General features: G+C 36.8%; 1 non-coding gene across 1 annotated transcript; it reads right to left on the bottom strand.

The window, feature by feature from the left end:
• Positions 1-14,103: 14,103 nt before the first annotated feature.
• LOC126009731 (U6 spliceosomal RNA) lies at positions 14,104-14,208 on the bottom strand. The gene has a single exon (XR_007495946.1). It is a non-coding gene; the product is annotated as a U6 spliceosomal RNA (small nuclear RNA).
• Between the last annotated feature and the right edge of the window lie 5,717 nt (positions 14,209-19,925).

The raw sequence follows: 19,925 nt of genomic DNA, 5'->3' as shown, positions 1-19,925 counted from the left end.
CTTTTGTTGAGCATTTTCTAGTTCTATTAGCTGTGTCATTAAGCTACTCAGGTAAGCTCCTTCTTCCTTCCTGATGTGTGCTTGCAAAGCTATAAATTTTCCTCTCAGCACTGCTTTTGCTGTGTCCCATAAGTTCTGATAGTTTGTGTCTTTATTGTCATTTGTTTCCAGGAACTTTTTGATTTCCTCCTTGATTTCATCTCGGACCTACTGGTTATTTAGCATGAGGCTGTTTAACTTCCAGGTGTTAAAGTGTTTCTTCTGAGTCCCTTTGGAGTTCACAAATAATTTCAGAGCCTTGTGGTCAGCGAAGGTAGTCTGCAAAATTTCTATCCTCTTGATCTTATGGAGGTATGTTTTATGTGCCAGCATGTAGTCTATCCTGGAGAATGTCCCATGTACATTGGAGAAGAATGTGTATCCAGGTTTCTGGGGATGGAGTGTCCTATATATATCCACTAGGCCTCTTTCTTCCATTTCTCTCCTCAGGTCTAGTATATTCTTGTTGGGTTTCAGTCTGGTTGACCTATCCAGTGTTGACAAAGCAGTGTTAAGGTCCCCCACAATTATTGTTTTGTTGTTGATATTATTTTTCAGATTTGTCAACAGTTGTATTAAATATTTTGCTGGCCCCTCATTCGGTGCATATATGTTTAGGAGAGTGAATTCTTCCTGCTCTACTTACCCCTTGATTAATATAAAATGTCCATCTTTGTCCCTTACAACTTTCCTGAGTATAAAGTTTGCATTATCGGATATTAGTATGGCCACTCCAGCATTTTTATGGGTGTTGTTTGCTTGGATAATTTTTCTCCAGCCTTTTATTTTGAGTTTATGTTTGTTTTGACTATTCAGGTGCGTTTCTTGTAGGCAGCAGAAGGTTGGATTGAGTTTTTTGATCCATTCAGCCACTCTGTGTCTCTTAACTGGTGCATTTAGTCCATTGACGTTGAGAGAAAGAATTGTCCTGGGATTTAACGCCATCTTTATTTCAAAATTTGGTGTGTCTTTTGGGTAGTCTTGTCTTAGATTAGGTCTTTCAGTTTTTCTCTTAAGACTGGTTTTGTGTCTGTGAAGTTTCTGAGCTGTTTTTTGTCTGTGAAGCCATGTATTTTTCCGTCAAACTGTAAAGTGAGTTTTGCTGGGTACAGTATTCTGGGTGAAGCATTCATTTCATTCAGTCTTGTCACAGTATCCCACCACTGCTTTGAGTGTTTCTGGTGACAGGTCTGCTGTAAATCTCAGGGAAGCTTGCTTGAACGTGATTTCCCCTTTTGATCTTGCTGTTTTCAGAATTCTGTCTCTATCTGTGGGATTTGTCATTGTGACTAGGATGTGTCTTGGGGTGGTTTTTCTGGGGTCTCTTTTGGTTGGTACTCTTCGGGCATGCAGGATTTGATCACATATATTCTTTAGCTCTGGAAGTTTCTCTTTAATGATGTTCTTGACCGTTGATTCTTCCTGGAAATTTTCTTCCTGGGTCTCTGGGACTCCAATGATTCTTAAGTTGTTTCTGTTGATCTTATCATAGACTTTTATTTTCATCTGTTCCCATTCTTTGACTAATTTTTCCATTGTCTGCTCATTTGCTTTAAGTTTTTTGTTCAATCTCTCCTGCTGTATGGAATTGTTATGTATCTCATCTTCCACATCACCAAGTCTATTCTCAGCTTCTGATACCCTGTCCTAGGGCTTATCCATTTTGTCATTCACTTCGTTTACTGACTTTTTCAGTCCTGTTAGTTGACATGTTATTTCAGTTTGGAGTTTTGTGATTTCTGTCTTCATATTTTTTTGGTTCTTATTAGTGTTCTGTTCAACTCGATCCATGGTTTCTTGGAGTCCGTTGAGCATCTTCCATATTGCTAGTCTAAAGTCCTTATCTGAGAGGTTGATTAGTTGGTTGGTCATTATCTGGTCCTCAGAATTGTCATCTTCATTCTCTATGTCTGATGCTGGCCTGCGTTGTTTCCCCATTGTCACACTTGTATTGTGAGTTTTTCTCCGTGTTGTGGTGGTATTCATTGTCTATATGATGCAGGCAGCACACTCCTCTGGCTCCTCCCTTTCTGGATGGGCTGACTTGCCTCTAAGGGAGGGGAGTCCTCCGTGGATGAAGCCTCACACTGGGTCAAATCTTAGGCCCGAGCATGCAACAGAGAAGACAGTCTGGAGAGAAATGTTTGCTTCTGTGATATAGCGCCGTTCTTAGTGTGATTTTTCCTTCTTGTTGCAATGGAGTTCTTTCCTTAGAAAGAGTGCACGGCCGCGTAGCAAAGCGGAGCGGCCGTGCTCTGCTGGAGCCTCTTTTTGCCCCACTTGCAAGAGTTTCACGCAAGAGGACAGTAGACAGACATAGACAGGTCACACTCACAGTTTTTCACAGTTGGGCCCCACTGGGCCGGTGTACTTTTGCAGATTTTCCCCGCCTGGTGTCACACACAGGGAGCCGGCTTTTGCAAAGCTTAGCCGGTTTTCATGCTCTGTAGTCCCTCCCTGAAAATGAATTCTGTTTTTAAATGACAACATCCTGCTGTAACTTGCCAAAATTTCCCATGAGATATTTTAACTCCAGGAGATATTTATACCCCCAATTGAAAAATATTATTGCATAATTATTTAATAAATGTGTTTACCAACATGATTAAAACTTTGAAAATGCTGGCTTATAAATATTTTATTAACAAAAAGCTTTAGCACTCACCCACAAACTGAAAAAACAAAATTGTCTTTTTTCAGATGATGAGGAAAAAAACAATTTTCCTATACAGCCATGAGATTTGATAAAAGTAGGCTTTTTTTCTCAGTCATTCAAAATATAAGTTTCTAATATAAATTTGTAATTTTTAAATGTAAAAATCTGTGAACTGTTCAATAAGGAATTTTGGTAAAAGAGTCCCTCAGTTTAATGCTTATGTTTGAACCAGGTCACGGGGATTGTTGGACTTGTTCTTTACGCCCCCTTATGCACTGATAACTTCAGGTGGCATTATTCCTTGTTTGCATGGGCACATTAAAATGGAAAATGCTATACATACAAATATGTTCTTATCTAATAGAGATAGGAACACACAAATCTTGTGGTGCAATGGAACCTTACAAACCCTGGACATTGACATAATGACCTGGCACAGGCCTCAGAGATTTGGGCATTTTCCAGTCACCCCTGAACCAGGGAAGGCATCTATGAAACATCCAACGTTGTTTATGACATCACCTGGAAGCAGTCCTCTACCAGGGAAGACCCTACTGCTGCTCTGACATTGATTTACTCAAAAGAGTCTTCTGTTAACACTGAGAAGATTTAAACAACAACGAGCTGCGTACTGGACAGGGCTTTCTGCATTGCCTGTTAATTGCAAGTTGAAATTAGACGCTGCTCCACACCATCCTGACTTCAATGTAGGATATACAGATTCCAGAACCTTCAATACAGAAATGTGAGATCAACAACAGAGACTGTGAAAAATATAACTGTATGGGCACTACAGACAATGACCGGGATTGGACAAACTAGTTTGCCTGGAGCCTAGAAATGGTCTTATGTCAGGAAACTTTAGGGGTAGGGTCTCCTTGTACTTAGCCCAAAGTTTTTCCTTTCCATGACCCCCATACTTTGGTGGGCCCATTCGAACGATAATTGCCACATTTACATTGTATTTACAGTGCTCCTTTGACTCCAAACCTTTAAGAAACCACTAGTAAAAATATCTGGAACTGCAAAAATAAAATAAAATAAAATAAAGGTTTACATTAGTGTTAAGATATATGCTTTTAGTTACACTAACATTCTGGGGAATAAAGGAGGGAGATAAGGGATATATGCTTGGGAACAGGGATGGAGGGAGGACAACACTGCTGGTGGAAAGGCCCTCATTTATTGTCACTGTGTACCTTAAATATCACTGTGTAAGATTTGTAATCCACTTATGCCACAAAAAAAAGAAAAAAAAGAAAACAAAGCAAAGGTGTACATAGCCCTTATTATCACCTAGATACGTGTATTAAAAATTACAATGATATTCTACTATGTAACTGTCATTATACTCACTGGACTTAGAAATAACTTAGCGTTTTCAGTAAGACACACTCTATCTTGTTCTAATGCTAACACTTACTTTTCTGTCTCCACTTCTTTACATACACAAATATAATTGTCATTATAAGAAAAGTTTACAGAAAAATAAAATAATGATGGCTGATATTTCTAAGATCGTCCAGTCCTGGATGATATCTGTGTGGACTCAAAAAGGGATGAGAAGGACAGATTCCTCTTTCAATTCTTTCCTTTCATACATCAATATTTTTTTCTCCTAATGGATCATTTCCATCAACAGGAAATGGACATAAAGTCGATGGTTTCAGTTTCCCTTTTTCCTGCAATTATTCTACTGATTCAAAACAAATACCAACAGGCTAGTGCATGCAAGGCTTATGGCTTGTGCCACCACGTTGGCCTCCCCTTTTTTTTAAACTTTATTTGTTGATTGATGGATTAGTTTGTTGTTGGGCCACACCCAATGGTGCTCTGGGGTTACTCCTGGCTGGCTCTGCACTCAGAAATCACCCCTGGCAGGCTGGGGAACCATATGGGATGCCAGGAATCCAACGGAGTCTCTCCCAGGTCAGCCACAGCAAGGCAAATGCCCTACCTCTGTGCTATCTTTCGGGACCCAGAAAATGGGTTTTCTAAATATAGTAGCATGTCATCTGCAATGGTGTCAGAGAAACTCAAATACCTTGGAGTCACCTTAACCAAAGAGGCAAAGGACTTATACAAAACAACAACAACAACAACAACAACTACAAAACACTGTTTCAAGAAATAAAAAAGAACACAAGGAAATGGAGACACATATCCTGTTCATGGATTGGGAGGATTAACATCATAAAATGGCAATATTTCCCAAAGCATTGTACATATGTAATGCAATCCTCTAAGTATACCCATGGCATTCTTCAAAGAAGTGGATCAAATACTCCTGAAATTTATTTGGAACAATAAACACCCATGAATAGCTAAAGAACCCTTTAGGAAAAATAAGATGAGAGACATCACTCTTCTCAATTTCAACTATATAAGGCACTAGCCCCCAAGCGCTTTTTTAAATGGAGACCAATGAGAAGAAAAAAAAAATACTAGTGAATGTCACGATGTAATGTCCCGACATACACCAGTGCTGCATCGGCCCGCCATCCACCCCATGTGTCCCCCCGCTTAGTGTCGGGAGAGAAAGGGGGAAAGCCTGAGGACCATGATAGAGTCCACCTGGGCAACCAGGGAAGGTCTGGAGTAGAGGGGGAAATAGGGGAATGGCTGGAGGCCTGCCAAGCCTCCCAGCACCCTCCAAGCTAGGGAGAATGCCATCCGGCATGGGGTGTCCCCTAATCCCATACCTGGGAAGAGCTGGCCTCCAGGATCAAGGTGCTTTGTTTTCTAAGAATGAAAATTATGCTTGTTTTCTACTTCTGTAAAGCTTAGCATAAATAGTTGGACAGATAATTGCTTTCAGATATATTGTATTCTTGGCTTTTCAGAAGTTCTCTTTACTGTATTTTAACACATTAGCACCTATGTTCATCAATCGAAGGAAATAATATATAGTAAAAGGAGAAAGTGGCACTTAGCATTTATTTTGAAGAACCTTCATTAGGCTACCACAGACTCAGAGAAGTAAAAGTGACCTCCAAAGATCCTTCCCTGGAATGACTATTCAAACAATATTCTGTTTTTGCTACATGTTAAAGTTATGGCAATTGCTTCTCTTCTTCAGGTCAGTTTGGTTTACCAGAAAATCTACAGGAACTCTCTGCTTCCAGATAATGGGGAAACCTGAATTCCTCTACAGAAAGAATTTTAATTATAATCTCAGAAATAAAGTGGTAAGGAATCACTGTAGGCTACAACCTCTTAATAATAAAAAAAACTTCTATAGTCTACAAATACCAAGAGTCAAAGTGAGTTTCATTTTGTGAAAAGATGAGACAGAACCAGCCTCAGAAAATGAGTTCGACCTATTAGAAAAGGTTTAGAGAAAAAAATGTCCAGGTGAAAGGAAAGAGAATCCAGGTAGAGGGAACCCAATGGGGTATGCAGGTTGGAGACAAGATGGAACTCGGACAGAATCGAAATATGGAAAAAGGAGTGGAATAGGCAATACCTCAAGTTTTATAGCTGAAAACAAAGAAGCCTAGCAAAGCAAAGGTAAGAAATTCAATAACAAGATGGAATCAGTGAAGGTCATGAGCTCAAAACATAGGATTTAAAATCTTCAAATAGAGAAGATTTGGAGAAGGAAAAGTACAGAACAAAATTTTCAAAATTATTTAATAAAATAGGAGTGTTTTAATTTTTCCTATTGTTTGTATATTATATACAAAATGTAAGTTATATACAATGAACATGCATTATTTAAAAATTACAATAAATCATTATATATTTATTGATGAGGCCTGGGATGATCCCAGCAAGCCATATGGTTTCCAGAGCTCTGCCAATAATGCTCCCTGACCACAGAGCCAGGAGCAATCCCTAAATACATTGAGGTGTGGCACCATAACCTCCCTCAACACCCCCATATACTGAAATGAACTGCAGTGATATTTGTAAATAGTTTAAAAAAATTGGTGTTTTGTCTAATTACTTGGGTGACTGTTTCTGTGTAGATGAGAAACAATTGCAAAAACAAATAATTACAGGATGCACTAAACTCTTAGGCATTGACTAAATTTCTACATTTAATATACTTACCTTTTATTTCCTAGTGGAAATCTCTTGATTGGTAGACTAGGCACTTTCTCCAAAATTGTCATTTAGGTTGGGTATGTCTGGAACAAAATAAAATAAGAGCTGGAAATTATTGAGCTGAAATGATTAATTGAAATTATTCAAAGTGAATACATTAAGATTAGACCCCAATTCATGTACTCAGCTGGAGACTTTTTATTGGCCAATTGAGATCATAATGGAATAGTGCAATAAGAATGCTGGGCTTTATTTTTTAGTTCGTTTTGCAAATGAGAAAACCCTTAGGCATAATGCCTTTTGTTCTTAATACCAAAACATTTCATCATTAACCTAACTCAAAATGTATTAAATAATATTTTTATAAAATACTGAACCAATGAATCTCATAAAATTAAAAAATATTTCTTGCCCTAAATATTTTCATTAACCTTCATGATATTAATGGTGTCAGAGATATCAACAATCAAAAGATAAACAAATCCTATTGTCAGCTAAAGTTTTTATTCCTACCTTAGGAATTGGGTTATAAAAAAGAAATATTTGCAGCCTGGGGGTAAGGGAGGGAGATATGGGATGCAAGCTGGGAAAAAGGGGTAAGGTGGGATGAAGGGGTGGGGGTGGAAGGAGGACAACTTTGGTGATGGGAATCCCTTGATTAAATGTTAATATGTACCTAAAATATTACTGTGAAAGATGTATAATACACTTTGGTCAAAATAAAAATTATTATTATAAAAATAAATATTTGGTTGCATGAATAAAATAGGCGATCTAAGCTTCTATATGCATATGCATGCCTATTCTATACTCTGACTTAGGAGGTCAGTTTGAAGAGCAATCCTGATTTTAACTTTTCCTAGCTTCTATGTGTTTTGCATATAGGAAATCTATTCTTACATCAGAATAGTGATTCAGAGGTTTGCCTGTGGATTTGGAGGTTAGGTAATGTTCGAATTGTGTTTTAATTAATGCAAGACCATTTGTAGTTAGCAGGGATAACAAATGGGCCATTGTTAGGTTCAATAGAAACGTATCACTTTATCCATAGCTTGGGAGGTTAAAGATCACAAAAGTGTCCCTAAGGAACTTAATGATGCTAAATGGGCCCTAAATGTGCTATCTTCCACATAAACATCAATTATGGTTGTATTATGATATTTATCAGGACTCCGCTAATTACAAATTCTTTCTGATCTTTGCTAGAGTGAAATAATGGACCTCGATTAATACTGTCATTACCATGCTGTGAGTCTGGTGATTACTCCCTTATACAAATAGCTTCAGTTGACTAAAGACCCCTAGGTGGGCTGGGAATGTGCATGTTTTTGAATCAGCTATTTGATCTGTCATTAGACCCAAGACCAAGTAATTCAGAGTGAATAGAATTTGATTGTGAGAGGACAGGTGTGGGAAAATAAGGTCAAAACAATATATTTTATATACTCTTCCCACCCTTTAAACTCCACTTAACAGTGATACCATGGAATGACTCCAGCCTAGAGGTACTGTGGCAGGAATTTAATGGAAGTATGGAATGTGGGAATGTGAAGGACTGTGGTGAGAGGGGAAGAGAAAGTGGTACTTCCATGATCCAGACATCTAACAGTCAGTCCTCTGTGCAAGGGTCTTGCCAACCAACTGGTGGAGAATGGATGTTTTTATTTAGCATTCTGGTTCCTGCTTCTGTCACCATGCTTGCTCAGTATATATAAGCAAATCCCATTTTGTTATTGGGGCTCATATTCTGGATATAAGCATCTATGTTGACATGCTTAATAAAGCTACTCTGAGAAATGTCTGGTGCCTGACTCTCTTGCCTGATAATCCTTCAACAGTATAGCTATGATATTGTTTTTTCCTCATTGATCCGATTAACATCCTTCTACCCTTCCCCTGCACACTATGCTGTTTCCAGGTGGTTACTCATCTCTCTGCTACCAGCATGCTTAGGGACATAGATGTCAGACGTCTGCCCAAAGCAAGAGCTATATCACTGTCTTGTATTCCTGTCACTATTCTCTTGGGACTGGCACAATGCCTGGGTCATGTTTTATGCCTGGCACAGAGCCCGAGGCACTGAATAGTTTCCTTAAGTTCCCATTCTGCAGTAGGTTGTCCTTTCCTTTTTTTTTTTTTCCCATAATGCAGGTAATTAAACCTCTCTGTCTTAGAGTTCAGACTTCATGGAATTAATAAAAGTCCTGGGCTTATCTGTATAATCCTTTATCTTTTACTCAAATCAATGGGTGGAACTTCAACAAGCTTGTCTTCATGCCTTTTGAGTGCTACTGCATTGGTCTACTCAGGATTTACAGTCAGGATTTCTTAATCACTAGATACAAAGTGGGCAAGAGGTTCCCACAGCACTTTGGTCTATGGGTGTCTATCTAGTACTTTACATATTGCTCCAAATTACAATCATTAAGTAAGTTAAAATTCAGTGAAGTCAATAGAACAGAGGCATGCCTTGCTTAATGCAATAGAAAAGGCCCTGAAAGTTGTACCTGAATAGAATATTTATTAGTCATAAGGGAGGTCATTATTTTAGAATAAATATAGTGAAGAGTTTACCAAAAATAGATTCCAGTTTTGCAAAGTGAACTGTTTCCTCTTTGATTTTATTTATATATTTGGATTTTATATCTCAGATTTTATTTAATGTAATATATCGTTATATTAAAACAATACAAAAGAAAACTCTGAATAGTTTTATGGTGGATTAGGGGTTAAGCAAGAACTTCTCTAACTTTTTCTGCTTTTGAGATAGAAAAGACACTGTCTTTGACAGCTTTGGCAGATTCCTAGAGTCACCTGCAAGGATAGATTGTCTTTAATGTGAGAACCTATACTCTTAGACTTTCTGTTTTTTATTTTTTCCATGTACCGTATTTTTTGCACATATAATATGCACATAGTTTTTAGATGAGGAAAACAAGAAAAAATATTGTAAAGCAAACTGTGTACTAAAATATTTAATAAATGCAACATGAGACGCCATCAGGCGATGGCACCTGGGAACAACCAGCTTATGAGGCTGAAGTATATTTACAATATGCTGGTCCATAGCTGGTTAAACACATTTACCTAACTCTTTATTTTTACATCAGAAAAAAACTTTTTAAATACATTTTCATTAATATAAAAAATAAAAGTTGCATCAGCAATCAAATAGTCTTAAATGAAAGCTCTATATATGATGGTGAAAGTGCATTAACCTGATTGCTTGTACTATGTGGTATGTCTGCATAATAAAGGGGGAGGTAACACTGTGGATGTCAAGTGGTTAATATATGCTCTCCTCTCTGTACACAGGCAGGCAGCAGCTCCAGGTGGCATTCACTCCATAAGATGCACAGACATTTTCTCCCATCTTTGGGGGAAAAAGTGTGTCTTATGGTAATAAAAATATGGTATGTTCTTTGTTCCCTTTGTTTCCCATTGGAAACAGAAAAGCTAGATTTTGGTCTTGGTTCTGTCCTAAATAGCTGTACGATTTAAACAAATCAGTTGACCTCTCTGGGTATTTCCTCCCATGCCCCCAAATAGTAAAATGAGTAGGTTAGGCACAATGATTGCTAAATTTGCATTAAAAAAAATTAAAATCAACTATGGAGTATGTCTTTGAAAACACTACCAACTCACAAACTTCTTCATTTCAAATGCTAGCTACCACACATGCAAGTCTTTTTTGTGAAGGCAAAAAAAAAAATATGCACAGAACTTCTGGGAAATTTATATTACAGTTAATAGAGCCAAACTATTTATGCTCATTAGTAGAAAATGGCATTCTTGAATAATGGTGGCATGTATTTTCTCAGGTGAGACCTTCAATTTAGTTCTATGAGGGCTTTTCTAAGGAATGTTGTCTGTGGTAATAAGCAATTCCATGGAATACAAACACTGAAGAAATAAAAATTCCAAAAAAGTGATGCTAGTTCTTGGCAGTTGGTGTATAATTTAGTTTACTTAATTTAGGTTCTTAAATTTAAAGTAGATTCATGGTTCTGTTGGATGAACCAGGGGTGAATCCCTAAGGTCTTGGCCTGTTACAAAGAGCCAGGGAAGTTTATTTTATGCCTGGGCTGTTGGGTGATTTCCCGAAACCAATTTTCTGCTGGAAACAGTGTGTATCCTTCTGGCAACAAGCTATGTGAGCTGTCAAATTTCAATGCAGAAATCTTTTGTTGGCAATGAGATAATTTTAGTTCTTATTCTATCAGGAATCTGTTTAAATATTCAGCATAAGTGCATTTGAAGTATATTGGTTTTTTCATAGGAGAGCTCAGGTCTAGAAAAAAAAATGAGGTGTTTTTCTACTTTTTTTTTGTCCTTACTTCCATATGCTATGTTTTGATACAGTAGAAAAAAACATCAAAGATAACGCTGAAAAGTGATTCCCAAAACACAATGTGTGGGATGCAAGAAGTACACAGAGGCAGCCATTTCTCTAACCAATTAAGTCTAATATTGGGAAAGAATGATTCTTTGTTGACATGTTTGAACTTAGTTTATTGTAAACTCGGGAAAAAAACTAATGCAAAAAGGGGAAAAAATAAGATTTGCAGTGAGTAGTTTCTCAATATTTGGTGTTACAGAACCAAGAAAATGTACCATAAAATATTTTGTGTGATTGCCCTTAATTATCTAATTTGGGAGTAGATAGAATCACAGATAGCTGTGATTAAGAAATATCTTGTTTTTAGGCTATCACACACAAATTATATCTACACATATGTACATGTATACATATATGTACATACATATTTACCCTCTCCTATCTTTAACATTCTTCACATTCCATACTATTTTTCATACCAAAAGCTGGAGTGGAAAAAGTTAGACAACAAAAAGTGAGCATACAAGTTCTAAAAGAATTTTTACTGTATTTTTAAAATAATTTTTATTGAGAACGATGTGAATTACAAGACTTTCACAGTTATATTACGGTACATTGTGACAGTGAATTAGGGCCATTCCTACCACCAGTTGACCTCCCTCCACCACTGTTCCCAGCATGTATCCCATATCTCCACCCTTAGTCCCCTGGATTGCTAGTGTAATAGGTCCCCTTTGTGTATAGCTTGTTGTAGTTTGGGTCTCTTAATTCTATTGCCTATTGACTTTGGGTTGGGTACTTAGGTCTGATCATTTTTTATTTCCACTCAATGCTCATGAGAGTGCTTTACCCCTGGTACCATCCACTTTTTTCTCAGTTTATAGGAAGACATAGAAATATGAGTCAGATGGGGCCAGAGAGATAGCACAGCGGTAAGGCGTTTGCCTTAGGCTCAGAAGAATGGTGGTTTGAATCCGGGCATCCCATATGGTCCCCTGAGTCTGCCAGGAGCGATTTCTGAGCATAGAGCCAGGAGTAACCCCTGAGCGCTGCCGGGTGTGACCCAAAAACCAAAACCAAAACCAAAACAAGAAATATGAGTCAGAATTAGATGATTCATGTTCTATGGTTCTATTAAAAAAAAAAGAAAGCAGGTGGGAGCACCTTTCTAGAAGCCAAAAATATGAATTTAAACGAAGAAAAATAGAAAAATAAAGAAAAAGGGAAAAAGGGAAGCTAGTGTGGCAAGTTATTTTATTTTATTTTTTGCATAGGCACAGTAAGTATTGGAGAAATTAAAAAGGAAATTCCCTTGGCCTAAGAGATACAGGATTTCTCCACCTTTAAAGCATATGGTCATGGGGTAAACTACAGGCTTCAGACATGTTCATTGTTGAACCCCAAGGTCTATATTTATGGTGCCAGAAAACATTTTACTCAGTTGTGGTTGTCAAAGTCAGTCCTCTGTAAATAGAGTTATTGGTTTATATACAGATCCTAGGATAAAGTTTAGGATAGAGTCTTTCTTTATGGCTACAGAAGTTCTGCTCAGTCTTAGTTGTTGTAGTCAGTCTTCTGTAATTAATGATCTTGGTTTTTGCACAGATCAAAGGACAGAGTATCTTCTGGTATCATCTCAACATTAGGTGACGAGGTAGGTGCAGTGATGGCTAACCTTTTTGAGCCCCAGTGCCCAAACTGCCACATAAAATCAAAGAATTTCCTCAAAGGGCCAGCACGTCAATTTAAACCTTATTAAGAAGATCTAAAAACTAGTATCTAAAAACTCGATAAATGTTATAAGTTTATTAATTGCAGACATTCCCGCATGCCAGCTACAAGGCCTTCATGCCATGCATGCTATAGGTTCGCCATCGCTGATAGGACAACCTACCCTTAGATCAAGTTGTTGTTTCCTCTTTGTCAGGATGTCATTTAAACCTACCCTTATATAAGTTGATACCGGGGACGGGGAAGGAGGTAAAAAAAAAATTGATACCAGTGAGGTATTAGGGACTCCTTGGGGGAGTTTGATTCCTGGTGCTGTTGCAGGGAACTGTGCCAGTTCTAAGGTTGTGATTCAGGGTTTGGGGATGGATGGTTGATGTCCAATCACATGTAGTCTAAGTCAAGTCGCCATGACAAATGTTCAGGGTGGAAGGTGCCCCTGTTTTATAAAATTTATGGGTTCTTATCCCTAGTAAATAAGAACTTATTTCTAGACATAAGAATTCCCCATTTAGTGTGCCTATGCAAAAAAGAAATGATGCCATATTATATTATTGGTGCATTTGGGGATAAAATGTATGACAGGCTATAAAATCTCTGTGACCTGGTTTTGACCTGAGCTTTTTTCCCAACCAGCACTGTTTTACTAAAATTTAGAACTATTAAGGAATTAAATATACAAAGAAAATATAGACATCCCCACTAAGTCTTTTGAGATAGTCTAGGGGAGAGGATGAGATCCAAGGCACATTTTAGTCCCACACTATAGTCTTACTGAGTAGAGAACTGGTTTGCAGCAGTAATGGATCAAATAAAGCTGGAAGTCTGTCTGGTGCTGAATTCGGTAGCATGCAACAGTCCACATTGGGGTGTGGGTGGGAGAAAAAGGGCCACATAGAATGAGTCAGCAGGAGAGGTGGTTGCAGCTTCTTGCTGGGATGAGAGATGTGGGCTGAGAGGGTGTCCTTTCACTTTGGGAGCCAGGTGGCAGCTTACTGGGGTAGGTGATCAGTCTCAGTTCCTAATTAGTTAAGAACTGAGGGTAAAGAGGATTATATAGGGAGAGATAATGGATCAGGATTGAGGAGGTGAGAGGTTAGAAGGAGGTCTGACTGGTGGGGAGAGGAGGGATAATACATAACAGGGACTCCATACAATATAGGCATGAAATAATATATAATATAGATTGGGCAAACATAGAGGACTCCACCATATACAAACTCATGTCCACTTAGAGATAGAGATTAGAAATCTATTCATAGGTTGTAGTGGAGGCCTGATCCTTATGGGATGGATCAGAGTGCTTATTAAATAATTGCTTGTCATCCTGGTGCAGGGGCCATGCTAATCTTCTCTGTATTGTTCCAGTTTTAGTATATGTGCTGCCGAAGGGCACATAAGGGCATGCTTATGAAATGATTGAATTAAAAAAATAGATTACAAAAAAGAACATAAAAATAAAGAAGAAAAATAATAAATTGGGGGGAAAGGTTTTCCAAATTCTAGGCATTTTGTCAATGGCAGGGTTGAATTTTGCTAAATGAAACTTTCAAAGTTAGAATGTGCCTGGGACATTTTAGAAGAAATATAATTTTCATATTTAGAGTACTAAGCAATATGGTAGTGAGCACTATAAGAGGAGTCTATCCTATGTAGTATTATCTACTGTGTCTTGTGCATTAAGGTTACTTTCCTGAAAGGAAACTGACAGCAAGGGCATTATGATTATAATAGTAACATAGCTTAAATTGAAAAAGAAGAAAAAAGGAGAAAAGAAAAAAAAGAAAAGGGATAATAATAATTTGCAAAAACATACTCAATGAGTGGGACCCATAACTATAGACTATAAGTCTATAGTATGCAGTTACCTATTTCAGTGGTCTCTATGGCCATAAGCTTTAGGTCATAGTAGAAGATATAATCAAAAGAAAATGTGTAAATTGGTTATAATGAGCACTGCATATGAAGTCTAATCTGATACAGCACCAAATTGCAAAATTAGGATGTTCAATCTATATCTCCAAGAACCTCTTTGAACAAGAAATCGAAGAGTTATTTTATAATAATAAAATTAAGGCATTAAAACACACTGATAGTAAGTACTGTGGTGGGAGTCCCTGGCATCCAACCATATTCTGCACCTGATTCTGTGGATAAAAAAAATACATTAGTATATTATAGGACACTGTAGTGAAAAGTTGATTGAATACTTTTTGATCTAAACAGCTGTTTCCATTGTTGCAGGTTTCTTTGTAGTAGTTTTACCTCTTTCACTTGATTTGATCACTTCTCTCTACACCCTGACACCTACAGTGTTCTGAGTATCTACCATTTTGATCATTGTGTTTTTTTGTGGAGTTATTCTAAATACTAAATATATTCTAAATATAAATGGTATTATTCTGTATTTATCCTTCTTCTGGCTTACTTCATTTAACATAATATTTTCTAGTTCCATCCATGTTGGTGCAAATTGCACGATTGTTTCTTTTCTTACTGCTATGTAGTTTACCATTTTGTATATGTACCACATCTTCATGATCCATCTGTTGTTGGACATACAGGTTGATTCCAAGTCTTGGCTACTGCACTGAGTGCAGCAATGAATAATGGTGTACATACATACATTTGGATAAATGTCTTTCTATCCTAGGGAATGATACACAAGAGAAGGATTGCCAGGTCATATGGCATCTCAATTTTGAGTTTACTGAGAACCCTCCATACTGTTTTCCATAGAGATTGGACCAGACAGCATTCCCACCAGCAGTGAATGAGAGTTCCTTTCTTTTATCACATCCCTGACAATAGAGATTGGTTCCATTATTTTTGATATGTGCCATCCTCACTGGGTAAGATGGTACCTCATTGTTGTCTGGATTTGGATTTCCCTAATGATGACTATGAATATGTTTTCAGGTATGTTAGCCATCTGTTAGCCTTCCCCAGAGAAATGTCTATTCCTTCCTTCACCCCATTTTTCGAGTTTTTTTTTTTAAATGTTTTGTGGAGCTAACCTTTCTGAGTGCTTTCTATATCCTAAATATCAAATCTTTACCTGATGTGTTGAGTGCAATCTTTTCCCCTATTCCATTACCTGTCTTCTTGTTTTGACTGGTGTTCTTTTGCCATACAGAAACTTTTTAGTTTGATGTAATTCCATTTATCTAGGATTGATGCTATAGCTCTTGAAGTTGGCATTCTATTCTCAAAGATATTTTTGAGTGTCCAATATAGATTGGTCATTGGAGTGTTCTGCCTATGTTTTCCTCAATGATCTAATTTTCTTCCAATGTTTTCTTTTTTATTTCTTTATTGATATTTGTTTTTGCTAGCTTGATTTTCTCTTCAAGTTCATCCATACAATTCTCTATGTGTGTAATTCTGCTACTGTGGCTTGATAGTGTATTTTTTAATTCCCTTAGTTCCATTTGCATAGATTCTCTCATTTTCTGATAGAGTTCTTTGAGTTAAATGAATTGTCTATTAATTTCTTAATATCTTTTGTTAGTGATTTTCCATTGATAAGACATTAAATGCTGATTTTATGTCCTCATCTATAAATTTGTGTGTTTTGGAGGACTTGGGAATCTACTAGAATTTCTCTTCATATCTCCAGCTGCTGGAGTCTTTCTCAGTTTTCCCATTGTTCTTTGCATAGGGTGGGTTGGGATGCTGGAGTTTCAGGGTGTTTTTTTTTAAAGTATGTTTAATTTTGTAGGAGGTGGTTGGAAGTAGATCTGTTTTAAGGTTTATTTATCATAGATACTTGAGGTTACCAAGTATGGTAGAAGTGTTGCAGTTTAGTTTATTGGGTTTTTCTTTTGGTTTTGGAGCTATATATTTTCTAAGGGAGAAAGAAGCTGGGCCTGATCTGCCGAGGACTGTCTGGTATAGCCTGAAGTGGGGCTTATGGGACCGTGGGTTTTTGGGAAGATCCCACTAATCTCTCCTGATTAAGAGTATGGGCTTCTAACCAGCATTGGCTGGAGTCTTCATGGGGGGAGGTTTTTAAAACCTGTTTTTTGGTTCCCTGTGTCTCAGTCCCACTAAAAAGTAGGGTGTTCAAAGTTGGGGTGACAAGAACTTATGGGGGTCACACTCAGCTTATCTTTGCCAGAGGGGAGGAGGCTTTGTGGGGTGGGGGCTTTACTGTATTTTATGAATGGATGTTGGCAAATACCTTTAAAGGAGTTCAAAAGGAAAAACATCATTTCTCAGTGATGCTCCTTGGCTCATAATAGCTAATATATTGTAACATTTATTTTGATTTAATAAGCTGGAAGCTTTCCAGCTTATAGTAAATTTTGTCTTCTTTGTTCTTTTTGCCTAAGACTTAAAAGGTGTACATTATCCTGGGAGATCAGCTCTGGGTTTCAACAATAGTCATGGGCAGTAATGTGGTTTCTGTTGTTACATATATCAGTGATTGCTCATCAACAAGTGGCCAAAGCATTGGCTTTCAACCTTGTCTGAGCATTAGCTTTGTCAAGGGAGCTTTTAAAAATTACTAAAACCCAGTCTTTCTCCCAGACCAATTAACTAAGAATATATGTGGATGTATTCTAGGCATTTGAATTTTTAAATGTTCCCTAGATGATTTTACTGAATCCAACCAACTGATGTTAGCTTTTAGCTTCTGAGCTACAAAATGAAAGAAATCTAGACAACAAAGAGCTGAAAAACAAAACACTTCCAAAAATAAAAGCTTCTCAGTATATTATACTTTAACTTATTTGGGAAATCTTTAAGTTAAATATTGCATGTGATTCATAAATCTACAAGGCATACATACAGACATATATGTTTACATATATCTGTATACAAACTATAATTAAGTTATTGTATCAATGCATTGTTTATATGCTGTTATAGTTCTAAATTCTATGCATTTAGTTTCCAGCAAAGATTAATATTAAAATTTCAGCAGAGCTTTCATTTACTGTCATACACACACACATGCTTCATGCTTGTGCTCTATAAGACAAAAATGTCACCTTTGTGTCTTTCTAAGATTGAAAAACATAAGTCATCTGAGCTGCTGACAAATGAAAATGTTTTGACTATAGTTATAGTCACATATTTGAACCAAGAAAATAAATGCCTTAAATTCTCCTGGTTTCCAGTTGTCATTTAAATGAAAACATTTTCATTTTTATAGCAGGATTTTTATATAAGCACATGCTCTATATTTTTTCATGTGGCACACAAAGAATTTAATGTGTACAACTGAAAGAAAAAGAGTCCTTGCTATTAAGATATTTGAAATAAATTGAAAATTCTTTCCATGTTTTCTGGATGACTTACCTCCATAAATTACACCTTTGCACTATGCCATTTGTTTCCCCCAACTGTTTCTATATGGTGTAATAATTACATGCTCTGTTGAATTCAAAAGGGTTATTGAAAGCTTAGGTGAACAGAGCAAATAGAAGAAAATGTAAAGGAAAAGCTGCAGTTTGGACTCTGTTGGTACATAAATAAAGATAACTGAAGAGGAATTTTATGGGGAAAATAAAGCAGAAGATACCATGGTTTTGTATGGGTTATGTTTTACATAAAGTTTTTTGTTAGAAGATATGCATCTAAATCACCATAAAAATGATACCTTTCTCTAGTTTGGCTTTCTTTACAGAAGAAGTAGAAAAAAAACCATGATATTAGCAAAGTTTGCTTGAAGACCATCCTGGTAGCATTTAAAGGCCACAAGGACAATTTATACTAAAATTAAATTTATTCTAAAATTAAATAGAAAACAAGTAGAATGGAATGTTCTATGTTATCAACTTGTAAATAATTTGAATTCGAACATCTGTGTGTGTGTGTGTGTGTGTGTGTGTGTGTGTGTGTGTGTGTGTGTGTAAGGAGGGGGTAGGGGCAGCTTGGGATGCATTCAGTATTGTTCATGGTTTATGTTAGGCCCTGTGCTTGGAGGACATAGAGGTTATTCTGATGATGCTCAGGAGACCATGTATTACCAGATATCAAAGTGCTGTATACAAAGCATGTGCTCCAGCTGGTTTAAATTTCTATCCTGCTCAATAGCACATCTTTTACAATACATATAGTTTTGTTTTTGTATCTTAGATTCTAGGGGAATGCAATAATATTTTATCTTCTACTGCTTCTAACTAAAGTGATTTATATATTTGGCACATTTTGTCAACAGTGACATTCCTTTTTAATATTTCTGCCAACGAAGAGTATACCTTGTCACCTTGTTCTATCCTCTCCTCTTTGTTATACAGAGAAAGGTTTATTTTGATATACAAATAGCAGCTGAACTTGGCTTTGATCTTCAAGTATCATTACACAATAAAGAACCTGGTGTTATTTTTCTCTATAAACATAAATTAGAAAATTTTTTTTTGAATTTTTGTCCCTAGGTTTGGAATCTATTTTTTTGCATAAAAATAATAATGGTGGAAGAGACTTATTCTTCAAAACTCTATGTTGACACCAAGCATCTTGATTCCAGCAGTGTGTATATAGGGGAAATCAGTTCATTTGCTTTCCTTATAGTTATGTAAAGGAAATAATTATTGTTCTGTCTTTTAAAAATAAAAAAATTAAATTCATACTCTCTGATTAAACACTTGACAGGATTGACATGTCAAACTTTTAGAATTTTGCATTTACAAATTCTAAATAAAATAGAAACATCAAAGGTTCAGAGCGGTGGTGCAGTGGTAGGATGTTTGCCTTGCAAATGGCTGACCTAGCATGGACAGAGATTGGATCCCCTGGCATTTCATATAATCCACCAAGTAATTTCTGAGCACATAGCCAGGAGTAACCCCTGAGCGTCATAGGGTGTGGCCCAAAAAACCAAAACAACAACAAAAATCCCAAACCAAACCAAAAAAATAAAACCATCAAATTACATTCTACTTAGGGAATTTGATTCTGGTGTAAAATTAGAAAACTGCAAGGGGTTTGTTATGAGTTTGCGTTTAAAATCAGTTAATGCTTACCTCTCTATATATTTATATAGTTATGTTTTTAGAATCACCCTTTTGAAGTAAAATTTTATTTGTATAAATTTGGGGTTGAAGAGATTGTGCAAGAAGTAGGGCATTTGCCGTGCACATACTAACCTGCCTTTAGCCACCA

This window comes from Suncus etruscus, chromosome 5, assembly GCF_024139225.1.
Source record: "Suncus etruscus isolate mSunEtr1 chromosome 5, mSunEtr1.pri.cur, whole genome shotgun sequence".
Classification (NCBI taxonomy): domain Eukaryota; kingdom Metazoa; phylum Chordata; class Mammalia; order Eulipotyphla; family Soricidae; genus Suncus; species Suncus etruscus.
Note: the sequence above shows the minus strand (reverse complement) of the source record. Positions and strands in the feature narration are given on the sequence as shown.